This window comes from Monodelphis domestica, chromosome Y, assembly GCF_027887165.1.
Source record: "Monodelphis domestica isolate mMonDom1 chromosome Y, mMonDom1.pri, whole genome shotgun sequence".
Lineage (NCBI taxonomy): Eukaryota > Metazoa > Chordata > Mammalia > Didelphimorphia > Didelphidae > Monodelphis > Monodelphis domestica.
In genome coordinates, this window is record NC_077236.1 from 1696236 (window position 1) to 1712246 (window position 16011).

Consider the following 16011-nt stretch of genomic DNA (forward strand, 5'->3'; position numbering starts at 1 on the left):
ATGGGAGGGAGGGAGAGAGACACAGTAAAGAATTAAAGGGGAAAGAGAGAGCGAGATACTGTGTGATAGAAAGGCAAGAGAGACAGAAAGCAAGAGAGGGAAAGAAATAGAGGGAGAGAGATTAGGTGAGGAAACAACAGAGAGAGAGTCAGACAGAAGGGTCTGAGGTCAGAGAGTACCAAAGAAATGAATGAATAGATGAGGGAGAGAAATAGAGAAGGGATGAGAGAGAAAGACACTGGATGTGAGGCACTGGGATGAAGGGGAAGTGGCAGAGAGGATTTGAAAGGGAGGGGGGAGCGAAAGACAGGGACAGTGATTGGAGAGCCCTTAGGAGACAAAGGGTGTAAAACAGGAAGAAACAGATGCAGAGAGAGCTAGAGCCTGGAATGTGCCAGATAGACACAGAGATGGAGAGACTGAGGAGACAGAGTCTACATACGACAAAAAAAGTGAACCACAGAGGGAGACATAGATATGGGAGAGAGAGAGGGGCAGTGAGAGAGAAGGAGCTAGAGAATGACAGAGAAGAAAAGGGAATAACTGGGAAGGGAGAGACAGAGGGTGGGGAAAGAAAGATATAGAGAGGCAAGAAGATAGTGAACAAGAGAGAGGAAAGGGTGGTGCGGGGGAGGGGGGGCAAGAGGGCAAAGGACTGGCAGAGCGAGGTTGGCGTAGATTGACAGTGAACAAGAGTAGGGGAGAGAGGGATTGAGGAAGAGGATAGAGACTGAGATAGCCAGAGAGGACACAGACACACCCTGAGGCAAATTTAGACGGAATGAGAGACATGACAGCGAAAGGGAGAGGGAAAGGGCAGGAGCAAAGGAAGTAAAGAGAGTGACAGAGAGGCTGATGAGGAGTCCAGGAGAACAAGAGGGAAAAGGGGTAGGGGCTTGAGAAAGGGGGAAGGACAGACAAGGGAGAAATGGAGAGGACAGATAGAAAGTAGAAGAAGAGAGACCTAATGGACATACAGAGTAGGAAAAGAGGAAGGGGGTGGGGTGGGGTGGGGGCCAGGGTAGAGAAGATTCCAAAGTAGTCAGAGAGGGAATGACAGAATCACAGAGAGACAAAAGAAAGAAGAGCAAGGGGATGAAAGTGAGAAAGGGAAAGAGACAGTAAGAAGTACTGGGGGCAAATAAGGACAGAGAACAAAGGAGGAGAGGTAGAGAGAGGAAAAGGACAGACAAATAAGGGAAGGAGAGACAAGAGAGGAGGAAGTATGTGGGATGAAACTGTGCATTATTCCCTCACATCTATTGATCAGTATTGGCAATTTTCTGTTGAGAAGAACCTCCTCTCCCCTCAGTTATAATAGCAGTTATTTTAGATAGCAATATAGGCTTTTTCCTATTCTCAAAGATGACTAAAGAGCCTCCCCACCCTCCACTCATTTTGGGAGGGGTTCTGTAGCCTATGCCCGGGCATCACGAGGGCAACATATTTGATTGCTGTACACAAGATTTAAATTCCTGGGGCTTTGATTATTTCACTTTGCTTTGATTTCAGAAAGTTGCTTTGCAAGGATAAAAGGGAGGGGAAGGAATATAGACTTCAGGTAAGAATGAAAAACTCAAAAAAAACCCAAAACACCCTGATACCCAAAGGGCAAATTTCAGCAACTTGTGTGTGTGGGGGGGTTTGTGTGTGTGTGTGTCTGTGCGTGCGCGTGGGCGTGTATACACGCACATGAAAAGATTTGATTTTACCAGTCAGAAACACCAATTTTTTCTTTGCAATGAATTTCCAGTCTCTTCTGGGTTTCAGTACTCCCTGAAAATGCTTCAATTATTTGGCAGTTCTTCCAATTCCTACTGGAAAAGGGTAAACAATTTTGCAGGCAGCTTAACTTTCCACTTTCTTGATTAACCATGGCTGCTCAGTGACATGGAAGAGAGTCGACACTAGCCCAATTCAGGATAGTGGTAATACCACCTCTGTAATTCCACTCTGAGGCTCGGGAAGTTGGAATAGTCCTCTGGGCCATTCACTGACGTGTCCGCCGTCCAATCAGAATCTTTGCTAGGCCTTTGCTGGGTGGGCGGTTCGTTTCAGTTTCTCCGGGTTTTCCTGGGAGAAAAGTTGAACTGCTTTTGCTCCAACTTCCGAGGTAAACCTTTCAGCCCCTTGGAAAAGGACCCTGTCTGTTTTCACTATCGGTCTTTTGTGAGCTCTGAGCCTTTCTCTTGTCTCTCTTTGATTCTGTCATTCCCTCTCTGACAACTTTGGAATCGTCTCTACCCTGGCCCCCACCCCACACCCTTCCTCTTTTCCTACTCTGTATGTCTACTAGGTCTCTCTTCTTCTACTTTTTATCTGTCCTCTCCATTTCCCCCTTGTCTGTCCTTCCCCCTTTCTCAAGCCCCTACCTCTTTTCCCTCTTCTTCTCCTGGACTCCTCATCAGCCTCTCTATCACTCTCTTTACTTCTTTTGCTCCCGATCTTTCTCTCTCCCTTTCGCTGTCATCTCTCTCATTCCGTCTAAATTTGTCTCCGGGTGTCTCTGTGTCCGCTCTGACTATCTCACTCTCCATCCTCTTCCTCAATCCCTCTCTCCCCTACTCTTGTTCACTGTCAATCTACGCAAAACTCGGTCTGCCAATCCTTTGCCCTCTTGCCCCCCCTCCCCCGTACCACCCTTTCCTCTCTCTTGTTCACTATCTTCTTGCCTCTCTATAACTTTCTTTCCCCACCCTCTGTCTCTCCCTTCCCAGTTATTCCCTTTTCTTCTCTGTCATTCTCTAGCTCCTTCTCTCTCACTGCCCCTCTCTCTCTCCCATATCTATGTCTCCCTCTGTGGTTCACTTTTTTTGTCGTATGTAGACTCTGTCTCCTCAGTCTCTTCCATCTCTGTGTTTATCTGGCACATTCCAGGCTCTAGCTCTCTCTGCATCTGTTTCTTCCTGTTTTGCACCCTGTGTCTCCTGAGGGCAATCCAATCACTGTCCCTGTCTTTCTCTCCCCCCTCCCTTTCAAATCCTCTCTGCCACTTCCCCTTCATTTCAGTGCCTCACATCCAGTGTCTTTCTCTCTCATCCCTTTTCTATTTCTCTCCCTCATCTATTCATTCATTTCTTTGGTACTCTCTGACCTCAGACCCTTCTCTGTCTATCTGTCTGTCTGTCTGTCTGTCTGTCTCTGTCTCTCTCTCTCTCTGTTGTTTCCCCACCTACTCTCTCTCCCTCTATTTCTTTCCCTCTCTCCAGTTGAATTTAATCCGATCAAAAGCCTCCAGAGCGACTTCCGGGTAAGCATGGCTGCACAGTAGACACGGCTCGCTTCCTCTCCTCAAACCCAACGACACAAACGACCTCAAAAGACCCCTCAAGAAACAAAAACAACCATCCTCATAAGAGTGGAGAGACCCCACACTAAGTCGAAGCACTGAATGTAGGTGAGACTTCGGCATTTCCACAATATAAGGGAACGAAAAGCTGACCCACCCTCCCCCCGTGCACCGCTCCAAGTGAGCCAGAGTTTAAGTCTGCACTGGCCTGAATCAATAAGTGAGGGAGGGGCACCCCAGGACTGAACAACGGGCAGCCCCACGTCTGGGAACCTGAGTAAGACCACCAAGAACCCCCCTCCTATGAGCAGAAAAACCCGAGACACTGGCAGGCGAGCAAGGGGAACTCAGATCCAGGCCTCCCAGAACTAGCCTGCTATCATCAACGAGTGCGCAAAGGGATCCCCTGAAGTGAGCAAGGGGCACCCACAGGTCTTGGGAGTTAACTAAAAACAACAAAGGCCCACACCTGAGAGCTGTAACACCCGAAAAGCCGGTAGGCAGGGGAGGGCAGACCCTGGGCATCCTGGGGAAGATAGCGCTGCTGCAGAGAATGGAGAATTTGCCTGTGGATGAAGCCTCGGATCAGTAGAAACATACACTGAAAGCCAGCCCTCCTTACTCAGATTTCTGACTGGAAAGGGGAGAAAAAAACCATAGTGATCCAAACAGTGCACAGGAGCAACAACATCTAAACACCAAGAAAAGCAAGAAGAAGGGGTTTACTCTGGACACATTTTATGCAGCGAAAATACAAAATACAGAGGAAATAGAAGAGGAAACACAAACAAAATGCTCCAAAACCTTCCAAAAGAAATGGAAAATTTCCACGAGCTCTTGAAGAATTTACATTCGAAATTATCAAAAAATGGAAGCCTTCTGACAGGGAAAATGGGAAATAATGCAAAAGGATCGCAGCAACCTGAGGGACCAAAATATGCAAATGCAGAAATCGAGGCCTCAAAAAACAGGTCAGACCAAACTGAAAAGGGAAACCAGTCTTTAAAGGTCAGAATCAGGCAACTGGAAGACAATGATTTCCCAAAAGAGCAAGAATTAATAACACAAAGTCAAAAGACTAAGGAATTAGAAGTTAACATAAAACATCTCACTGACAACGTGACAGACCTGGAAAACACAGGAAGAAGAGACAATCTGAGAATATTTGGCCTAACAGAAAAGCCAAAATAAATAGTAATCTTGACATTATAATACAAGATATTAAAGAAAACTGCCTGGAGATTCTAGAACAAGATGACAAAATATGCATTGAAAGAGTTCACAGAACACCTTCTACACTAAATCCCCAAAAGACAACTCCCAGGAATGGAATGGCCAAATTCCAAAACATCCACACAAAAGAAAAAAATCTTACAAGAAGCCAGAAAAAGAAAATTTGGATATAAAGGAATTCTAATCAGGGTCACACAGGACCTAGAATTGCCACTCTCAATGACCATAAGGCCTGGAACATGATATTCAGAAAGGCAAGAGAGCTGGGTCTTCCACCAAGAATCAGCTATCCATCCAGACTGACTATATACTTCCTGGGGAAAGTATGGGCATTCAACAAAATGCAAGGTTTCCAAGTATTCGTAAAGAAAAGACCAGGCAAGGAGGAGACCAAGTTATTGCTCTTTGGAGATGATATGGTGGTCTACGTAAGGAATCCTAGAGAATCAAACAAAAAGCTAGTCGATATAATCAACAACTTTAGCATAGTTGCAGGATACAAAATAAACCCAATTAAGTCATCAGCATTCCTCTATATTTCCAACACAGCTCAGCAGCAAGAATTAGAAAGAGAAATCCCATTCAAAATCACCATAGACAAAATAAAATACTTAGGAATCTTGAACACAACTACAAAACACTCTCCACACAACTAAAACTAGAGAAAAATTTTTTTTTACTGATTTAGAAAAAAAAACCATAACAAAGTTCATTTGGAAGAATAAAGGATCAAGTATATCCAGGGAAATAATGAAAAAATAAATAAAAAAGGAAGGTGGCCTTGCAGTCCCAGATCTCATACTCTATTATAAAGCAGTGGTCCTCAAAAGAATTTGTTACTGGCTAAGAGACAGAAAGGAGGATCAGTGGAATAGACTTGGGGTAAGTGACATCAGCATGATAGTATATGAAAAACCCAAAGACCCCAGCTTCTGAGACAAAAATCCACTATTTGAGAAAAACTGCTGGGAAAACTGGAAGACAGTGTGGGAGAGATTAGGTTTGGATCAACACCTCATACCCTACACCAAGATAAACTCAGAATGGGTGAATGATTTGAACATAAAAACGAAAGTGTAAGCAAATTAGCTGAACACAGAATAGTCTACATATCAGACCTGTGGGAAGAGGAAGATGTTAAAACCAAGCAAGACATAGAAAGTGTCACAAAATGTAAAATAAACAATTTTCATTACATCAAAATTAAAATTTTCTGTACAAACAAAATCAATATAGCCAAAATAAGAAGATAAGCAACAAATTGGGAAACAGTCTTCATAACAAAATCCTCAGACAAAGGTCTAATTACTCAAATCATAAAGAGCTAAATCAATTGTACAAAAAAATCAAGCCATTCTCCAATTGATAAATGGGCAAAGGACATGAACAGGCAGTTTTCAGCCAAAGAAATTAAAAGGATTAATTAGCATGTGAAAAAGTGCTCTAAATCTCTTATAATCAGAGAGATGGGGATTTCCCGGTAAACATGGCTGCAATGTAGACGCAACTCGCTTCCCCTTCCAGGCACCGAAGGAAATAGACTACCTGAAAAGAGCATGAATATCACCTTTGGAAGAACGGAAGGACTCTCCAGTACCCCCACAGAATCGAAGGTATGTGGGGTTTGAACATTTCTACACTATAAGGAGGAGGAAAAGCTCACACAAAACCATGAACTGAGCCGCACATCCCTCTCAACCCCCCCACCAAACCAGAGTAAGCTATCAGAGCTCTCACTGGGACAGCGAGTGAGTGAGGAGAGTCTCTGTCTGAGGGAGCACACCAGGATCATTGGGATCTACTGACTGTAAGGAAACAACCTCTCAGGGCACTTTCACGGGAGAATTCTAAGCTGACCAAGGGGGCTGCGGAGCTGACCTCCGGGGAGGTTGCGCTGAACACCTGGGTGGGCCGCACTGATCGCCTGGGTGGTTGGGCTGAACAAAGGGGCCCGTGCTGTAAGAAACCTCAGAGGCTGGAAAGAACTAGTCTGAGGCAACCTAAATTCACAGAAAACCCACCCGTATCACCCAGACTCCGACCAAAAAACAAAGTGGAATAAAACCACCAAAGGGATGGCTCACACAGCCCAAAATCAAGACTCCAAGAACAAAGGTGGGGCGGGGGAGTGAGTATTGAAAAGTTTTTTGATGGAAGTACCCAAGGAAATGAAGAGAATGAGGATGAATTCCAAACAAAATCAGAACATGCTTCCCCAAATGGAAACCATCCACAAGCACTGGAAGATCTCAAACTGGAGATTACCCAAAAGATGGAACCCTTTTGGAAAGAAAAATGGGAGAAAGAGATCAGCAGTCTGATAGACAAGACTTCACAATTGGAGAACGAGCTGGAAGCATCTAATAGAGGGGCAGACAAAGCTGAAAACCAAAACCAGTCCCTAACGACCAGAATTAAGCAAATGGAAGACAGTGAGATTACAAAAGAGCAAGAATCAATAAAGCGAAGCCAAAAAATTAATGAATTAGAAGAAAACATAAAATATCTCACTGAAAAGGTCACAGACTTGGAAAACAGAGGAAGAAGAGACAACCTCAGAATTATTGGTCTCCCCGAAAAACCAGAGATAAACAAAAACCTCCATGGTATTCTACAGGAGATTATAGAAGAAAATTGCCCACATATTCTGGAGCAAGGGGGCAAAATAGAAATAGAAAGGGTTCACAGAACATCCTCTATACTAAATCCCCAAAAGCAACCCCCAGGAATGTAATCGCCAAATTAAAGAGCTTCCAAGAAAAGGAGAAAATCCTACAAGAAGCCAAGAAGAGGAGCTTCAGATATAGGGGGGCTCCCATAAGGATCACACACGAATTAGTGGCACACATAGTAAGAGACCGCAAAGCTTGGAACACGATATTTAGAAAGGCAAGAGAGCCGGGTCTCCAACCATGAATCAACTACCCAGCAAAGCTGACTATATACTTCCAGGGGAAAGTATGGGCATTCAACAAAATAGAAGATTTCCAAGCATTTGCTAAGAAAACACCAGAACTTAGTGGAAAATTTGATATCCAATCACAGAATGCAAGAGAAACATGAAAAGGTAAATATGAAAGACAGGTAAAAGGAGATATAGCTTATCTTTTTCTTTAAGTCAAACTCTCTTCAATAAGGACTATATTTATATCAAATTATATATATTAATACGCAGGGAAAATGTATTGTGTAACTCTCAAAAATTGTATGCATCATAAGAGTATTAGAAGAATCATGCATAGGGAAAGATTGGGGCATCAAGAAGATTTGGTGAAAGGGGGGCAAAGAGAGAAAAAGGGAGGGGCGAAATCGTCGATAATACTAACATTTACTTCAAGAAATGGGAGGGGACTGAATAGAATAATCTTTCCCATACAAAGATACACATGGGAAGGGGAGGGGAAGAACTCTCATATAAGAAGGAGAGGAAGAGAGCGTGAAGTGGAATTACTTAAACCTTACTCTCAGTGAAATCAAATCTGAAAGGGAAGAACATCTAGATCCAGTTGGATCCTGAATTCTATCTTATCCAACAAGGTAAGAAAGGAAGGAAAATCAATGAGGGGCAGCGGGGAGAGAGTATAAAAATGGAGGGAAGGAGAGGGGGGAGGGTAGTAGTAGTAGTAGTCTCTCGGTAACCGAGGATGACTATTGTCGTTGTGTGTTTTTGTGCACAAAGACACTTGTGCATGAAGATTTAAGTGGAAAAGTCGATGCACAGAGACAGTCCCACTCTCTCGGCGTTGGAAGCCTGTGTCCAGTGGCGCAAAAAGTCATTACATCTGCAGATTTCCTCAGCTGCATTGGATCGCCGGGGTGTCTTCTGTGCTCCAACACGCCCTAAGCACTCCACAGTGCCTTGCTGCGTCACCCTCTCAGCCATTGAACCTTCTTATTGGTTTCTTCTGTCTTTTCAGTCGAAGCAGTCTTCACATGCTGGGTGAGCAAAGTCCTAGTTCACCAGGGGTCCACGATGACCTGATGGTTACCCTCACAAGGTTTAGCCGGCCTATCGAAGCCTTTTCCCGGGGAGTGGCTGCCGCCGCTTGCTAACAGCTACTAGGAGCCGCAAGAGAGAGCTGGGTGTCAGGTGAGGGTCAGAGGTTGGAGAGCTGCCCTAGGAGGGCACGACAAGCCCTCCATACCAAAGATATCACTCCTCCCAAAGCATCCCATAAACCCCAGGTGGGGGGGTGGTGGTGGTGGTGGTGGTGGTGGTGGTGGTGGTAAGGGAGCATAAAAAGGGAAGGGCTAAAAAGGGAAGCATATCAAGGGAGGGGACTTGGGGGATTGACCTAAAGGAAATCACTGGATTAAAAGGATATAGCTACAGAAGAAAGGTCAGAACTAGGGGAAGATATGAAAATGCCAGGCAATCCACAAGTGACAATCATGACATTGACCATGAATGGGATGAACTTACCCATTAAACCTAGACAAATACCAGATTGGATTAGAACCCAAAACCCTACCATTTGTTGTCTTCAAGAAACACATATGAGGCGGGTTGATAATCACAAGGTTAGAATTAAAGGATGAAGTAAGGCCTTTTGGGCTTCAACTGATCGAAAGAAGGCAGTAGTTGCAGTTGTGATATCTGACAAAGCCAAAGTACAAATAGACGTGATCAAAAGGGATAGGGGAGGAATATAGATTCTCTTAAAAGGAGTATAGACAATGAGGAAATATCACTAATCAACATGTATGCACCAAAAGGTATAGCATCCAAATTTTTAATGGAGAAACTAGGAGAATTAAAGGAGGAAATAGACAGTAAAACCATATTAGCGGGAGACTTGAACCAACCACTATCAAATTTAGATAAATCAAATCAAAAAATAAATAAGAAAGAGGTAAAAGAGGTGAATGAAGTCTTAGAAAACTTAGAGTTAATAGATATATAGAGAACAATAAATAAGGACAAAAAGGAATAAACCTTTCGGAGAGCAGGCGCATGCAGACAGAAAGAAGGGAAGTGGTGAGGGGTGGGTTTAGCAATGAAAGAGGAAGGTCCAAGAGAGGAGAAAACAGAAAAGGAAAAGAAAAAACGGGAGGAGAAGATTAGAGGACTGCGGAGATCTAGAAAGCATACCGAGTAGAAAGAAGATGAGGATTATTGTGGAGGTAAGAAGGGGGAAGGGTGAGTGTGGATCAGAGAAAGGTTGGATGGAAAAGAAAGGCCGAGGGGATGGACGTTGGGAAAGACAGAGCAGGAAAAGGTAGGGAGGGGGAAAGAGGAGAGGAGTATGGCTAGAGGAAGGGGGGAGGGGACATGAGCGGTCGAAAATGGAAAGAAGAGAGAGAGAGGGAGAGAAATGGGAGGCCGGGGGCTGGAGGCAGAAGAAGGAGAGAGCAGCAGAAGCGGGCGAGACCAGGGAGAAAGTTGGGAGTCCACCAAAGAGGCAGGTGAGAGGGAAAAGAGGAAATGAGAAAAAGGGATAGAGAAGGGAGAGGGGAAAAAATAATGCAAAGAGAGTTAAAGGAAGAGACGGGGAGAGGGGAGAGGATGAGAGCAGTGGGATGAAGAGACCCACACTGGATACAGAGTCGAACAAGTATAGGAGGATGACATAAGGGAGCAGGAAGGGAGGAGCAGAGAAAAGGGTGGATAGAAAAGGAGAAGAGAGAGGAGATGAAAGTTGCGAAGGACAGAATAGAAAGAAGGGTGTGTGGGGGTGGGGTGGGCGGAAGGCAGAGATATAGGGCTAAAAGGAGTTGAAGAGATAGAGAGAGCCAAAAGGGAAATGTGGAGGGTAATTGGGCCAGCCCATGGAAGTTGTTGGAGCGGGCGGGGGAGTTTGGCGAGGGGAGGAAACGAGTCCAGAAGACATGTCAGGTTGCCCTCCACCAGGGCACTCAGTAATTGCCAACACGTTTCTCCTTTTGCTCCTCGGTTTCCCCGGGTAGAGGTGGGGTGTTGGGTATCTCTGGCCTGCAGCCATCCCAGGCTCGTGGCGCCTCTCTCTAGTTGTTGACTTGAACCCTTTCATGACTTTTGCCCTAATTCCCCTCCCCCATTCCCCCCTATCCTTCCTTTAAAGTAGGCTGGAAGACCCCTTTCTCTTCCGGAGAATGGGTCTGGATGTATTCGTGTTTGCTCCAGTGAGAAAATTCTGGGTGGAGGCGGTAGTCCTGTGCTGTTTCGAGCAACCCTGTCCATTGCGAGGATGTTTCCCACATTTCTCTGATCCACTGAGAAGCCAGTGATTTCTGTCCCTTTGCTGATCATGGAAGTGTGATTGCTGTTCCCCCCTGAGAGTGTCAATAAAATACCGGATTCCCCCTTGGAATCTCCGGTCAAATGGGAAGTGGAAAAATAGGTTGAGAGGGGTGAATAGAAAAGACAGAGGAAGGAAGGTAAGGAGGGGGGTGGGGGGGAAGCGGTACACAGAGGGGAGAAAGCAAAGGAAGGAAAAGGCCGTGAGAGAGTATCAAAAAAAGGTGGATTGAAAGAGGAGAACCATCAGGAAATGGGGGGCGCTGTAGTGTGGAGTTGGGAAGGAGAGGTCAGGACACGGTAGGCTTAGGGGAAGGAGTGAGGAGGGTGATAAAATAACGGATCAGGGGACAAGAAGGGAGAAAGAAGAGAGAATCAGAAGAGGGTGAAATGAAAGAATGGAAAGACAGTTGAAGAAAAGAGAGAAGGGGAGGAGAAGAGTAGAGGGATGAAGAGGTCCAGACAGCACACAGTATGAAAAGGATAGAAGTTGTAGTCAAAAGGGGAGAGGGGTAGGATGGATCAGAGAAAGGTTGGATGTAGAAGAAGAGGAGAGGGTCTGAACCTTCGAAAGGACAGAGCAGGGAAAGGTAGAGGGGGAAAGAGGAATTGAAGATGGCTAGAGGGAAGAAAAGAGAGTGGGAGAGAAAAGGGCATAAAATATGTGGGATAGTGAACCAAATATGTTCTCTTACCAGTCACCAGAATGTTGAAAATATATAAGTACTCAAAGATCTTTTTGCCTCTGGTCTGAGCAATATAACAACTGAAATCTCTGCCACACTTTGATCTGGACTCTGAAATAGAAGTAGCTTTGGAGAAGTACACAGAAAATTCTCTTTCAGAACTTTGAACACTGAGCATTCCACTTCATAATAGCTGCAATTGTTCAACAAAGTGGATTCTCTCTGTAGTCAGTAGTTACCCAAGAAGTACAGTTTTAATACAGGGCTAGAAATTGACTAGAAATTGAATATAGAAGTCAGAGAAAATGTCCCCATAAAACTAAGGTAAATTCACCAATTTCTCCTGCGTTGTCAAATATAGTAGTAGTCGTCTCTCGGTAACCGAGGATGACGATTTTCTCTGTGCGTTTTCCTCTATGGTGTGAGATTTAAAATGGTTGAGGTCTTAAACTGTAGTGATTAAAATCAGGGAAGATATAAATGATGATAGATATAAGAGAGGTTGAGTAAAATTTGACCTCGAAATATGTTTCACTACAGTGTCTTGGGTTTAAAATCAAATATAAGGTGGTGGCCAGGGAAATATTCCCAATTATTCAAATACCCAAGTCAATTGGGTTTTATAGAGATTTTAATTAACAACACAATGAGTAATCAAAGAAAGAGATAGAGAGTAAGAAAGGAATAAGTATGAAGGACCTCAAAGCCAATATGGCCTAGACCTGAGTCTTAAAAGAGAAATCAGACAGTTTTTTATAACACATCATAAAATCTGTCTAAGTAAGGATTTTTTTTTAAAGCCATACCTTCTGTCTTGGAGTCAATACTGTGTATTGGCTCCAAGGCAGAAGAGTGGTAAGGGCTTGGCAATGGGGGTCAAGTGACTTGCCCAGGGTCACAAGGCTAGGAAGTGGGTGAGGCCAGATTTGAACCTAGGACCTCCCATCTCTAGGCCTGGCTCTCAATCCACTGAGCTGCCCAGCTGCCCCCTAAGTAAGGATTCCTAATGACACCAGGCCAGCAGCATCTCAGCTGCTTTCACCAGCTCCCTCCTCCATCTGAATGTTTCAGAAGAGTGTCCTCAGAATGAGTCTCTCCAATCTGAATGCTTAAGAATGACTTTCCAGCTCTTCCCTGAGCTCTTCTTTTTAAGGGCAAAATCTTCTCTGTCACCTCCCCTAAGTCCTTACATCTACCAATCACTATAGATGTTTTCTGAAGGACCGCCCATTTTGAATTCACAGCTAAGTAGTTTTAGTCTCTTTAGTAAGTCAGGGAAAAAATGCTGCTGTGTCGACAAATTTCATTAGAAAAAACCTCTGAATAAGTTATCACCCTTTTAGGTTTAAGTAGTTTACAAGTTGCCCCTCCTTTATAGGTACTCAGTATTTCATTGTATCAATTCTAAAACAGTCATGACTCAAAGAACTTCCTGTCCCTTCCATAAGCATGGATCAAAGTACTTTTCATTGTTCTCAAGGAGCTCTCTGTCCTAAAGCAGTCCTAAGTAGGGTGGAGTAGGGATAATCACAAGGCAAGGAGCCCCCACACTCAAATAGAGTTCTCACCATCTACTAGGGAATTTTTTTTAAGTAGAAGATTCCCCAATGGGGGAAACCCCTAACATTCATAAGTCTGAGAAATTTTGAGATTTACAATGGTGTTTAGATGAGTGTGTACAAAGACACTTGTGTGTGAAAGAGATTGAAGTGGAAAAGTCGATGCACAGAGACAGTCCCACTCTCTCGGCATTGGAAGCGTGGGTCAAATATATCATGTTGCTCTATCTACAAAGAAAGCTTAATATTGTTTTCCAAATTTTGTGTGATCTTCAAAACAGAAACTAAGGAATTAAATCTACTTTTACAATAAAAATAATTCCTATGATTTTGATCTTTAACATTTAGGATTCTTCCTATGAATTAAAATTTTATTTTTTTCCTCCACTTAGTTCTTTCAATTCCACTATCAGCAAACAGAAAACTTTTTCATTCCTGCAATTACCCCTCATTTTAGACAAATTAGTTCAGTATATGTTAATGTTTTCATAGTAAAGACAATTGTTATGACACCCGTTGAGCATAAAATGCTTTTTGTTCATTCTTCTGGTACGAGAAAGAACAGATGATGCATTCATTGATTTTCTTAGCATCAAACAAATGAAAAAATTTCATTGCTGAGAAAATAAAAAGAGAAACCACATAGCTATAGTTATACAGGCAATTTTCTACCAAAATATCTGAAATCAGTTCATAAGGAAAGGCAAGTTATCACAGATAAATGTAGACACAGGACAAGGTTGAAATAAATTGAAGCTAGGGATAAAAAGGTGAATGTGCATTTTTTTGGGTTTCTTGGTTTAATTTTTTTGTGGGAATAAAAGAGTTCAGATTTCAGAATATAATTACTCTTACTGATGATTATTTTTCTCTTCTCAGAATAGCTGACTTTATATAGCAATTGATCATGAGACTTCCAGGAAAATTGCTGATCATCAGAGTGATGTGGGATACACCCTAAAGCTAAGTCAGACAACCAGAAATTCATTTCTTGTAATTGTTATTTATTGTTTGAGAAAGAATAAAATACCTACAAACTGGAACAGTCTTCCCTAGAGGAAATGGTATCCGACTGGCATTACGAGACAGTTTATATAAGTTACGAGCATCCAGGTTATTTCCTTTCCCATACAGGTCCTTATTTTTCAACCAAGCAAGCTTATCATAAATACATGTCTGTGGTAAGTGATAAGTGGATAGCACATAGGTCATGCACAGTTGTGTGTGGTCAGGGATTAGTGGATAAAACTCAGGGTTATTGACTTTCAGAGATACCTAATTAGTTATCCATAGTTAGCAATGTGTTACTTTGCATTCCATTGTGATCTCTTTGTTTGTCCTGATCTTCCTTTGTTTCCTGATCTTCCTTTCTCAGGCTTAGTTTAATTGAATTTTATCCTACCTCCTACATGAGCAGCTTGGGGTCCTGTAGGGACTCTGTCAGTGCCCTAAAGCATGAAGAAATGAATTAATCTCCTTTATGTACTTCCTGTTCCACTTTATTTACCCTTTTGTATTAGATCTAAAAATAGAGCTAACTTAAGGGCTTTTGCCTCACTCGAAGTATGAGTTAAGTAATTTTTCATCGTTCAGTAAGGAGTTTTACAACTTTACCTTCCCCTAAAGTATGCCTAAGTATGGGTGAAGTAATTTGAAAGTTCCCAATACATTCCTGCTTAAGTACCTTCATTTTTTAAACTGGGGAATATTGCTAACCAAATGTTCTAAGGTAGATTCTGAGAGATTTTAAGATTCATAGTGCATACCGGTTGATTAGTGTTTTTTCCTCATTATTGATCATCCCTTTCATCAGGATGTATTTACCTTCCCTGTTGCTTTTAACCAGGTCTAGTTTGACTTTGTCAAATACGGTGACTGCAACTCCTGCCTTGGCAGGAGTTGTCCCATCACACAAGGGAACTGACAAAGGATGGTCGGGGCAGAGTCTGAGGAGGCTTACTTCTCTTGTGGCCAAAGAAGGTAAGGCTCTCTCTACCAGAGATGGGGCAATCTGTTTCCTCTCAAACCTGTTAGGTTCGACTCTTAATGTCCTTGATTGAAAAGGGAGGAAGTAAGGTCTCTAAAGCTAAACTCAAAGCTTTGTTAAAGTGATTCAGACAGCTTATCCAGAATTCCCACCAATGGGGGTTTTAGAGGTTAAGCAATGGGACCTGATAGGACAAAGATTGAAAGAATATAAGAATGAGGGAAAACAGGTCAGGCAAACAATATTTAACACGTGGTCGGTCATGAGAATGATCTTGGCTGATTTACCTTTCCAAACTTCTAGTTCTGGGGAGAAAGGACCTTTGCAAACTCAGGAATCAAAACAGCAGGCTTTGAAACCGGGCACTCCTGAGGCATCAGAGAATGCTGTGAGGGAGGCCGGAAAATGGCCAAACTTGAGGGCCTAACAAGCTGACCTGTCAGAACCGTAAATATACCAAATCCTAGCAGGAAGGCCTAATGAGCTGGTCAGCCTTGAGAAACTTGTCAGAACCGTAAATATGCCAAACCTCCAGCTGCAGTAGGTACCAGATAAAGGCCAGGAGGACCCCAACAAATATGTCAAACAACAGGCCAGGAAGACCCCAATAATATAGAATTGTCAAAGCTCCAAGAATAGTAGGAAGCAGATAAGGGCCATATGTGCAGGCAAAATTCCAAGGATGGTAAGGTACCTACAGAAAAGTATAAAAAGCCCAGCCTGTCAGAAGCAACTCGGAACTCTGAGGATAGAGGTTCCCACTGATGCGCGTATCAGTTCAATAAATGGCCTTTCTCTGCCAGTTTGCATTGTTCGTGGACTTCCATGGTGGTGGGTGAAATCCTGGACCTTAAAAGCTGAAGTAGGGGAAGAGGAGGAGAGTCGCCCATTCTCTAGGGAGCCTCCAATGGTTCAGGGGCCACAACTCAGAAGGGAGTGACACAAAAGAGTCATTTACAACTCCAAAGCTTTACCCTCCCTTAGACAATGGGGCATGCCACTCTCCCCCTCCTCCAGACTATCCGTCCCTTTCACTAACC